General features: G+C 38.5%; 1 pseudogene; it reads right to left on the bottom strand.

The window, feature by feature from the left end:
• Window positions 1-12,461, bottom strand: part of LOC115439453 (ectonucleotide pyrophosphatase/phosphodiesterase family member 7-like) — a 15,571-nt pseudogene extending 3,110 nt beyond the window's left edge.
• Between the last annotated feature and the right edge of the window lie 200 nt (window positions 12,462-12,661).

Raw genomic sequence — 12,661 nt, 5'->3', positions numbered from 1 at the left:
TGGACACATTTACATAACACATACATTAAAATGACAGGTCAGCTCCTTCAGGTACCATCCAACCAACCTCCCCCGACACTGTTTTGTACCATGGATACTGCCCAAAACAACTGGGACGGACTCAAAGAAAATCCAAAACTCCCTCTGTCAGCCACTGTAGGATTAGGATTAGGGTTACTGATCCAGAACTAGCCCTTAAAAACCCAAAAGCATCTACTGATCGAACATGTTTAGAACATCTGAACCACTAACCCTGTCAGGTGATCATAACAATAATTCAGGTAAGATGAAATTTCTCAGTTTTTCATCAGCATCAGATGTATCTATAGCAGGGGTGTCAAACTCATTTTAGTTCAGGGGCCATATTCAGCTAAATTTGATCTCCAGTGGGCCAGACCAGAAAAATAATAACAGAATAATCTATAAATAATGACAATTCCAATTTTTTGTCTTTGTTTTAGTGTAAAAAAAACCAAACAACAAAAAACATTAAATTATGAAAATACTTACTTTTATGAACTATCCAAACAAACAATCAAAAAAAACCTGAAAAAACTGAAATTTAAATTAAAAAACATAAGGAAATTTAGTGCAATTTTAAAAATATTATTCCTCAACTTATCATTTCTCCATGTGCATTATAGATCAGATCTACAAAGACACTAAACACTGAGGAACAGGCAGAAAATTGTTAAAATTGTACTTAATTTTCTTAGACATTTCAGGTTGTTCATATTTGTTCAGGTTATTCACATTTTATTGTTACAGGATAGTTTGTAAATGTAAACATTTTCATCATTTAATGTTATTTTTTGCACTAAAACAAAGAAAAAAAATTTGGTTGTTAATTCTAGATTTTTTTTTTGTGGCTTAATTCAAGATTTTTTTTTTACTTAATTGAAGATTTTTTTTTTTTTTTTTTTTTTGCTTAATTCAAGATTTTTTTTTACTTAATAGAAGATATTTTTTGGCTTAATTCAAGAATTTTTTACTTAACTGAAGATTTTTTTTTTTTGCTTAATTCAAGATTTGTTGCTAAATTTGAGATTTTTTTTGGCTTAATTGAAGATTTTTTTTACTTAATTGAAGATTTTTTTTTTTGCTTAATTCAAGATTTTTTGCTAAATTTGAGATTTCATTTTTGGCTTAATTGAATTTTTTTTTTTTTACTAAATTGAAGATTTTTTTTTTTTTTGCTTAATTCAAGATTTTTTCCTTAATTCAAGCTAATTTTTTTATTTTTATTATTATTATTTTTTTGCTTAATTCAATTCAAGACTGTGGAATTTTTGCACTTTGCAAAAACATCCCAGGGGCCGAACTGGACCCTTTGGCGGGCCGCATCTGGCGCCTGGGCCGCATGTTTGACATCCCTGATCTATAGGGTTCTACATCTGCTAACCTGAACCCTCTATGTAGGAACATGGAAACATTATTATCTTCTGCAACATTAGTTCAACTATAAAATCCATGTTTAGTTTACCAGTGATACTAGTTGTACATGCACGTTTTTATGTAGACTTATTGATATATTTTGCTAAATATCATGTTTTCTTCAATTTTCTATTTTATGACCATTTATAAAGACAGTTAATTAAATACTGGAAAATTTTCACTGAAAAAAATTCAAATGATATTATAATAAATGGTGATAGATCACTTGGTTAAATGAAGAGAGAAATTCATGAGATAAGCCATCACAAAAACTATAGTTCTGGGTCTGTATGGGCTAAATTAGGTTTGGTTATGCAGGGTTAAATATATGCTCAGAGTGGGCATTATGTACTGGTTGGAGGATTTTATATGACATTTCCCTGATTAATGTCAATGCCCTCTAACCATAACCCTAACTAACCCTAACACTAACTAACCCCTAACCCTCTAACACTAACCCTAACTAACCCTAGCCTTAACCCTCTGACCCTAACCCTGTTACCCTGGGGGTAACATTTGAATGTGACTAATGATAGATCATTACTAGGGGTTTAACAGTACAGAAATTTTTTGGTTTGGTATGTTTTTGGAGCAGTGAAGCAGACCAGTGGGGGGGTGGGGGCATGTATGGAGGGGTGCACTCTGTAACTACCGAAAACCGAAAGTGAAACTTAACATGCTTCGAACGTCCGACCTGGCTTCTGTGCCTCTGTTCTACTCTCTGTTGTCATGGTTACCCCCTTTATCAATGCCCCAGAATGTATGTGGTGGAGACCCTGCACAAGGGTTCTGCCTGGGTCCACATGGGTTCTGCCTGGGTCCACTCTGCTCAGACTGTGTGTGTTCCACTTCAAGGTTCGTGTGGACACTTAAGGTGAGTGTTTGCGTTCTTCACATCGGCTACACATATTCGTTGGGTACACCTCCATATTGTATCGTATTGAACTGAAACGGTTCAGTACAAATGAATGCATCATTACACCCTTAATGATTACAATGTCAGATGGAGTTCTAGAGGTAATAAATTACGAGAATTGAAGACCAGAGCACTTGTGAAACCTGTGTTGGTGAACGCTGCTGTGGCATCATGGGTATTGTAAATGTGCAATAGAACCATCTGCTCTTCTACTCAGTGAATGTTTGCTTGGACCGTCATAGTGACTCACCCCGTTGACGATGTATCCAGGGTCAGCGATGAGGATGAGGGGCAGTAGTCGAGGATGGGTACTGTAGTGAAGTCTGGCTGGAACCTCCTCCTTTTTATAGACATGAAGGTGAGGATGTGCTCCCTTCAGAGCCTTGTAGACCTTCTCCAGCTGCCCCTCTTTAGGCAGCAGCATCCCAACAGGACCGTAATCCAACAGCTGGAACTGGATGTCCCTGAAACTGAAGCCAGGGATCTTAGACAGAAGAATCTCCTCAACCAGGCCGCCCCGCAGGGTGGCAGTCATCCCATGGTCCGTGGTCATGATGATGTTGAGCCGATCGCTGAGGCCGTGGTCCCAGACTGTGTCCCGGATGTAGCCCACGGTCCGGTCCACCTGCCGGATCATCTCCTTAACCTCTGGAGAATCAGGGCCATGTTTATGCCCCGCCAGATCTGGTTCCCCAAAGTACAAGGAAACAAAGTCCAGGTCCTGTTGGTGGAACCAGTCTCCAATGACCTTCTGGACGTTTGTCCTCCATTCGGCCTCATTGGAGTGATCATAGAACATAGGTTCCACCTGCCTCACCTGGACCGTCTCTCCTCTGTAGGTGGCTGCAGTTCCAGGGAAATGAAGAGATCCTGTTTTTAGACCCTGGAAGAAGATCCAACAAGATGTTTATCTGAAGAAAACTGAAAGAAGAACCCGTAGAAGAGTTTGGAAGAGTTTGGAAAATGCCCGTTCAAACAGAACCAGTGAACAGGCCTATTTCATATTTGGTCAATAAAATACTCACAACTCATGCACCTTGTTCTTAATTGGACCTTCTGTATATCTGTATATGTTGCATATATTTCTGGATCTGTGGTTTAGAGTTGGCCTTTTATATATTTTCAGTATTTCTTTGTAGTTGTGTATGTTGTGAGTAGGTTTCAGTATTTCAGTCTTATTTTTATGTGATAGTTGTGGAAGGAAAATGAATTATTGGTGATTCATTTTGTCTAAACTTTGTACTTGTTATTCTGACGATTTTAGACTCTGTACTTGTTATGCTGAAGATACTGAGCAAATCAATAAAATCTAGTTAAAACCAGATACTGTAGGGACATGTTATGGAACTTAAAGCTATACCTACTGAGGTGGCATTTCTCACAGCACTTAGTAAAAGTCTGAATATGAACCACCCTCCTCCCTCCAAAGCCCCGCCCACTTCCCCCTGCCTGAGCTCTGATGCTCTCCTCCTCTCCCCTGATGTGTGCAGTGGAGGTGGAGGTCCAGGTCCGGCCTGCTTCGGTGTGTCCGTGGACCCCTCCCTCAGTAATCAGACACATCATCCACCTGCCGCAGGTCCTGTTCCATCAGTAGACCCTGTATTAAGGGTCTGGTCTGTGCAGCACTGGGTCAGTGTCTTCACTGCATGGAGATGAGGTGCCCAGGCGATGGGCGTGTGCATTGTGAACGTGCGGGATCCGTGAATTTTTCGGACATTTGAGGTTTCATAGTCCATACATTATCATCCTACACTGTGTGACACCAAGTACATGTACCTGTATGAGTCCCATGGTCATAAAAGCTGACCTTTGTGCAGAGCTGTCTGTTTAGTCCAATACACCTGACTTGCGGAATTTTATCTCTGTCCTTCATTCATCAGACCCCCGTTTGTTCCATTAGTTGTTGTTTCTGTTCATAAATCCATTTTTTCCCTTCCTCATGTGCGTTTCAGTTCTATCCATACATATCCTGAGACAGTAGACTGTGGTCAGTGACAGGAGGAGCAGCGGGAGTGAAGCGTCAGATTCAGAGGGACGCATATCAGATGCGGAGACGGCGATAATGGATCGGATGCTGGACGGTGGTAATGGATGATTGACAGGAGGCTCAGCCAGGCTCGCCCAATTATTTCTTTCAGACCGAATAAAATGATTGGTCAGAATTTTATCAGAAATAGCAATATATGAGAATTAAACATTTTGAATTTCAATACCTGGTGGATTTCTTTTACATTTTAGTTTGACACACGCTTATTAGGAGCATTTTAAGATGACAAAAGAAAAGCGTAAAAATGCCACATCATACGGTATAGCTTTAAGTAAACATGCATACATGACATGCATAGTAATAAAGGCTCTTTGACTTTTATTTGTCAGTGTCCAGTCTTAGCAGACTACACCCTGTTTACGCCAAACAGCGAGACTTTATCTCTGAATCTGTGTGTTGATCATTGCTGATTATTGCTGGTTGTTCACTTCAATTTGAAACATCATTCTGTAATAAATTTTTATAAATCTACAGGGTTATTGCGCTTCTTTCATTCTCACCATAAAAGATGGGCCCCAACAAGTTTACAGTTTTATAGTTTATAGACAGCCTTTCTTTCTTTTGCACTTTATAAACTTGCTGCTAAACAGAACTGATCAATGGACCTACATTGGTCCTGTAACAGTGACAATAAAGATCCATTCTATTCTATTCTATTCTATTCTATTCTATTCTATTCTATTCTATTTCTTTCTTTCTTTCTTTCCAGGACACTTAAAGATTTTCAGGGAACGAAGACACTGAGTGATAAACTATGTCATGCATCTTTTGTCCGATTCCCCTCAAACACATCCTGTAATATACAACATTATCGTAACACACTGAATTTTTGCGATGGTTACAGTGTCGGACAGTTTAGTGTTCTGTCAGTTCTGTGTTGTTTTTTTTGTTACTGGGCGGACAAGGTTTGACCCCCGTTGTTGTTCCAGTTTCTGTTGTGAGTTAGCCGGTTGTTGTGCTTATATGTTTTATGGTTGTGCTTGTTGTTGTTCTGTGGAGCCCGTTTACTAACAGCTGAGAAAAGCATCTCCGTAGCGTGTTGGGTGAGTCGCTCCAGGATGTAACAGTGTGATGTACACTAAACAGGTCCTGAGGATGGCTTCATCAGTTCTTAATAATGACTCCCGTCCTTTACGAGGTAAATTTCAGCTCCTTTCCTCTGGATGGAGATTTTTTGTCCCAAGGTGCAGGACACAACATTTATAAAAACAGCTTTGTTCCTGTCGCCATCACTGAGCTCAACAAGAAATAGTGACATTGCACTTTATTTACTTATTTTAGTTATTTATCCTATTTCTTTGCTCTGTTTATTATTATTATGACTTCTAATTTTTAAATTTTATATTCTTACCTGGTTTTTATCCCACACTGTTTGTATCTTCTCTAGTTTGTTTTTTTTTTTTTTAATAGTGTTTTATTGCATCTTGTTTTTATTTATTTGATCTTATTTATTTATTTTATTCTTTTACTTATCCATGCTGCTATACTGATGAATGGTGGAACACTGAGCACTTTTTGTCCTGTCTGGACGCTCGATCAAGTACCTGCCGAACAGGTTCAATGAATGTTTTGCTGTAATGCCAAAAGCAATCACTACGTCTGCAAAACAAATCTACCCACGGGTACAAATAAAGTAACCTTGAACCTTGTCACAATATGCAAATTAGATGAGTTCATTTACTTCCATCTCACTGACAGTTTGCCTTTATCTCTAATCACTTCCAAGCTACAGCTTTTAAAAATCTTGGTATTATTATCATTTTTTTTTTTTTTTCCCTAATAGTTAATTGAACTCATTGTTTGAACGAAATCGTTCCAGTTTCAGCCTTTTCTGGAATGTGTTACTGCAGTGTTTTTCAACCTTGGGGTCTGGACCCCACGTGGGGTCGCCTGGAATTCAAATGGGGTTGCCTGAAATTTCTAGTAATTGATTAAAAATTAAAATTTAGGAATAAAAATTTACATTATATAGCCTAAATGTTGCCTAAAATTGGCGTTAATTATATGCAACATATTATGGCAAACTATTACACAATCAAAATAAATTAATTTTAGCAAATAAAATGTTTCCGTTTTGAATGTCTGGGTTTGCCAGAAATTTCTTATGATTTATGAAAAAAGTTAAAACTTACTAATAAAAATTACATTATATAGCTTAAATGTTGCCTAAAATTAACGTTTATTTGCAACATATTATAGCAAACTATTATAGCAACTAACAAATTAATTTTAGCCAAAAAAATGTCTGGGGTCTCCAGAAATTTGTGACATTAAAATGGGGTCACGAGCCAAAAACGGTTGGGACCACTGTGTTACTGCCTGAATATGCACATTTTCATATCACTGCTTTCTTTTTAAACTTGGTTTCTCTTCCACACTGGCCCACACTTGGGGGTTGTAATATTACAAATGCTGCTAAAAGCTAATGTGAGTGATGTCAGAACAGATGTGATGGTACTGAACCTGTCTCTGTGCTGTGATCCAGATGGGCAGGCTGCCATTATCCAGTACGAGTCCACAAACTGAGTCATGTAGTACTGTTTCTTCTCCTGAGTGGTCGTGTTAAACCATATGTTGTGGATGACTCCATGATTCTCAACATGACGCCCTAATGAAAGAATCCAAAATACATACACAAGCAAAGTTTCACTTAAACGTCCACATTGCAGCTTTTGTGAACCTTTAGCCTGAGCAAAGCACTGAAAACACCGGCCGTTCTCTTGGTGGATCAACAACAGTAAAAGGTAGTTTTCAAATGGAAAAACAGATGGTCTTTATGAAACACAGGGTGAAATGTTGTTCAGGGAAAAGACAGTATCATCTGCATATCAGCATAAACTGAGGCTGATGTCACTGAGGCCAAACCAATAATCTTCTTATCTGTCCAAGGAAATGATTACAGACTAAATGATCAACGGTACCTACTGATGTGCCTTTAACCTTCCATCTATCTGTGCTTTGAACTCTAACTTCAGTCTGTTTGGTGGCTGAAGTTAAGTTTTATTTATATGGTTCTTCTGCCGTTGTTATTGACAGTTATTACCTCCACCAAGGAATGGCGGAGGTTATGTTTTTCACCAGGGTTTGTCTGACTGTTAGCAAGATAACTCAAAAGTTATGGACAAATTTTGATGCAATTTTCTAGAAATGTTGATACTGGCACAAGAACAAATGATTAAATTTTGGTGGTGATGGGGAGGGGGGGAGGGGGGGGGGTGGGGGGGGGGGGCTGAGGGGCTGATCTGCCTTGACAGAGTTCTCTCCAAGCGCTTTTCTAGTATTCTATTTTTTTTTTTTTTCCTTGATGCAGGTTCATTGGTTTAATCTAATCACCCATAGGTTTGAATTGGTTGTTTGTGATTGGTTTGTTTGTCTCTATATGTCAACCCTGCGATGAACTGGAGACTCATCCAGGGTGAACCCCGCCTTCGCCCTTAGGTAGCTGGGATAGGCTCCACTCCCACAACCCTGGTGAGGATAAAGCAGGTTCAAAAAATGGATGGATGGATGGATCATGGGCTGTAGAGTTCTACAGTTTCAGTCTTCTGTATGTGCTGTACATACAGTAAAACTAACAGTAAAGTTGACTTTAATTCCATGGTCATTCACAGCTTTGATAAGAGCTATTTGGCCCAAGCCCACTGAATCCCACTCATGCTCTAAATGGTGTAAACTGGAATGGGAAAATACTTGCAGTGACATGAGGTAAGTTTAGTTTAGTTTAGTGTGGCTAATTCACTCCTGCTTTGACCTGGTATGAGTTCAGGTCCTTGTTCTATTTACTAGACACTATATTTCATTCAAGAACATCTGACATGTGTCACTCATATATTATTATTTCAAACTCTTCCACTTGCCAACACTTTCCTGTTTCTATACAGCACAGGTATGCGGTTCGGGGGGCCAAATCCGGCCCGCAAAGGGTCTAATCTGGCCCGTAGGATGAATTTGCGAAATGCAAAAATTACACTTAAGATATTAACAATCAAGGGTGTCAACATGATTTAAATTCAGATTCCACATACAGACCAATTAGAGCTCAAGTGGGTCAGAACCACTTAAACCTATAAATAATTAAAACAGCAAAATGTCTCGTTGTTTTAGCATAAAAAAGTAAAATTACATGAAAATGTTTATATTAACAAACTATTCTTTTAAAAAAAATTGTGAATAACCCAAAATGCCTTGAGATAGGTAAATGCAATTTTACTAATATTCTTCCTGTTATTAAATGTTTTGTGCATTTGTAATTGTAATGTAAGCTGTAATGCACATGTGTAAAGGATAAACTAATAATCTGAGGTATAATATTGTTCAAATTCCACTTGTTTTTCTTAAGATGTTTCCAGTTGTTCATGTTATTCAGATTTTTGTAGATGTACCGTAAACATTATCATGATTTTATTTTAATTTTTTCACTGTTATTATTTTACTGGTCCGGCCCACTTGAAACCATTTTGGGCTGAATGTGGCCCCTGAACTAAAATGAGTTTGACACCCCTGCTATCCAGTATCACGTTGACACAAGGGGAACATTTGGAAAGTCCAAAGGGAGCGGGTCTGTATCTGTAGTTCTTCTCGGTTCAGCTGGACTAGTTTAGCTCCAGTTGAACCTGAAAGAATGATGAGCTGGGCAAATGAGAACCTACACAGACAAAGGGAGCATGAGTTCCAGTATTATAATCCTTTCATTTCCAGTTTGGACTGGTGAAAATCAGATGGCATTTTAAAGGTTTAGCGTTGACAGTGGTCAACTTCTAAGATCAACCTATGTTACTTAATCATCTGCTATCACTATACTGGAATGTTGGAATCCAGATCTGACCTTATACTGTATCTCCATGACTATTTCACCTTATGGCTACCAAAATATGACTATACTTTTAACCCTTTCATGCATGAATTATGAGAACCTTAATCAAGATTTTTTTTTCCTCTTGAAGCATGAAAATTATCTTATGAACCTATTTTTCATGGAGTTCCAAAAATGTCCACTCATTTGAACCACATGAATTTAATTTTAGAAACAAAGAAACATGTATTTACTGACAAACTGTGTGAAAACTATGAATAAAAAAACATTTTTAATGCTGCTAATCTGACATTTTCTCACATTTGAACATACTCTAATTACTACTCACTTCATGGAGATAATATGCCAAAAAACAAAACAAACAAACTTTTGTTTAAAAAAAAACCCTGTTAATTAGAGTCTAACAACAATAACAAGCAACTGATTTACTCTCAAACATGTACTGCAGATGAGGTTTATCAAGACCAGCCAAGTTACAGTAATGATAGGAATTATTTTTAGGACAAAGTAAGCCAATTATCAGTATGAATCTAAGATTTTGCTTAGATTATATCATTTGTTTTGTCATTATTATGTTTAAAACTGTGCCATCTTGTTATCTTGTTTTGTTTCTGCAACTTTCCTTCTTGTAAATAGGGTAGGCATAAATAAGCTGCTGCTTCAGCCTATGCCTTTCGCCCATGTTTAATATAGAAATCCAAACTGTATGTAGTATATCATGTTGCTGTTAAATGGACGAATAAATTACTACTACTACTACTAATTGCAGTGTATGGAATGGTGCATAAGTGTCCACTGTTTTGGCTGATATGGAACTAAAACAACAAAAATCCATGAATATATAAGAGAAGAGCTTTGAATAGATGTCCATTGTAGTGACCACTATGCATGAAAGGGTTAATAAACACCGTTATTCAGTCTAGTTCTGTTCAGATGGACCCGTCGTCAACACCACACTAGTATTTGAGTCCTTCACACCAGTGACAGTTGGAACACATGACAGAACCCAATACTCAAATTACCCTAAAGGAGAGGGCACAGCTTGTCCATCCTTCATCTCAGGGCTGTCAAACTCATTTAGTTCAGTTCCACATTCACCCCAATATGATCTCCAGTGGGCCAGACCAGTAAAATAATAACCGTGAAAAAGTAAAATTACATTATGATTATGTTTACATCTACAACTTTTCCTTAAAATCGAATAACATGAACAACTTGAAATGTCTTAAGAAAAACAAGCACAATTTTAACAATTTTCGGCCTCAGTTTATCACTTTATCATTTACACATGTGTGTTACAACTTACATTACAATTACAAATACACAAAACATATAGAACCAGGCATAATAATGGTAAATTGCATTTATTCTCTTAAGACATTTCAGTTGTCCTATTTGTTCAGGTTATCACATTTTTTTGTAAAAGGATAATTACCTCCGCCAAGGAGGTTATGTTTGGCCAGGGTTTTGTTTGTCTGTCTGTTGTTGTCTGTCCGTTAGTGTGCACCATAACTCAAAAAGTTATGGACAGTTTGATGAAATTTTCAGGGTTTTTTGGAAATGGGATAAGGGAGAAATGATTAAATTTTGGTGGTGGGGGTGGGGGGCACACGGGGGGGGGGGCACTGATCAGCCTTGGTGGAGGTCTGCGCTCTCCGAGTGCTTCTAGTTTGTTAATGTAAACGTTTTCATGTAATTTTGCTTTTTTTCCACTAAAACAAAGATAAAATCTACAGTTGTATTATTTATAAATTATTATGATACTGTTTTACTGATCTGACCCAACTGAGATCTGTATGTGGAACCTGAATTAAAATGATTTTTACACCATTGATTGTTAATATCTTCAGTGTAATTTTTGCATTTCACTAATTCATCCTACGGGCCGGATTGGATCCTTTGGCGGGCTGGATTTGGCCCCTGGGCCGCATGTTTGACACCTGTGCTTTATCTGTACACTTTTCAGTTGACATAAATAAGTGCAAACTCATCCAGTGGTGTAGTCCAGGGTATACGAGGGTATACGGAGTATACCCACTTATTTTTCCGTCAGCATTGCGTATACCCTCCTCTAAATCCCCCTGATGTGCTCCATTCAGTAAATATCTGCAGCCAAATTGCCCATTTTTTCCCCCTAGAATGCTGAAGCCATGACCTGCCCTACTCTGCCTCCAATTGGCTAGTACTTGCTGCCTTCAATGATTAGATTGGTTAACTTTAGGCATGAGGACTGATGAGCCAATCAGAGGCAGAGTAGGGCGGGTTATGCTAAGGAAAATATTGCTAACTAGTGCTGGCCATCTCTGGAACTTGATTGGACACCTCTTCAGGTGCCAGTGCTGCCCCAGTTGATTGACAGGTCACTGCACATCTCTTTGAAAGATGCGTAATTATTGGAAATGCAAATTAGAAAGGCAGAATAAATGTCTTTCAATTGAATGACACATATCAAGAGAACCTACTTTCATGGAATACATAATTCTGAGGTCAGTTTTAAGGTGGTTTCAGAATGAGTCACTGTTTTAAACTACTGGACATATGACTGCACATTTAGAGGAGAAGAGATTTAGTCACCAGTAGTTAAACTGTGTGAGTAGGCTAATGTTCTGAAAGGCCAACGTTATCCTATGTTTGCCTCATGTTGAATACATTTACATTCATGCAGCTGCCTGTGTGTCCAGTAAAACCTACAAACTGCTCCTGATCAAGTCATGATAATTTTATAAAAGTGAATAAACACTACTGATGGATTTTTGGGTAAAATAAATAGAGTAGTCTGACGTGTCACTGTTTCTAAAAGGGCATTTTTCTGGACTTTAAAAAAAAAAGAAGAAGCCAAAAATTGAGAGTATACCCACTTCTCCAGGGACCACTACACCACTGAACTCATCTGTAAAAGTCTCTTGAAGTGTTTAAAGTTAGACGGTTTCAGTCCAGGTGGAGTAGATCAGTGACATTACATATTATTCCTACTGCTCTTACCCGTGAGCATCGTAAAGTGTGGGGCTGGTGATGGTGATGAACGGTGGCGTAACGTAGGTGGCCTTCACTCCATCCTGGGCCATCCTGTCCAGGTTCGGCGTCTCCACCAGTCGATCGTAGTCCCAGCGGAACCCATCAAAAGAAATGAGCAGAAGTTTGTTCCTGGATGAGCTTCTGGAAGCCAACGGTATTTCAGAGGTGGAATGGTGTGCTGGTGCAGCAGCACAGGGAGGGCAACCAATGAGGATAAAGAACGCCAAGAACAGCATCAGTGTGACAGGATGGATGCACCTCGGACAACTCCAAAAGCCCCTGGTCTTTACAGGGTCAGGGTTAGGGTTAGGTCCACACCAGCGGCACATCTGAGTTTGATTCAACCTGTGACACAGACCTGCCGTGGTATTGTTCTGGACATATGTCAGTATCGTCCGCTCTTATCTATCCAGGTTTATACCTTTATTAGTGGTTG

The sequence above is a fragment of the Sphaeramia orbicularis genome, chromosome 19, assembly GCF_902148855.1.
Source record: "Sphaeramia orbicularis chromosome 19, fSphaOr1.1, whole genome shotgun sequence".
Taxonomy (NCBI): domain Eukaryota; kingdom Metazoa; phylum Chordata; class Actinopteri; order Kurtiformes; family Apogonidae; genus Sphaeramia; species Sphaeramia orbicularis.
Note: the sequence above shows the minus strand (reverse complement) of the source record. Positions and strands in the feature narration are given on the sequence as shown.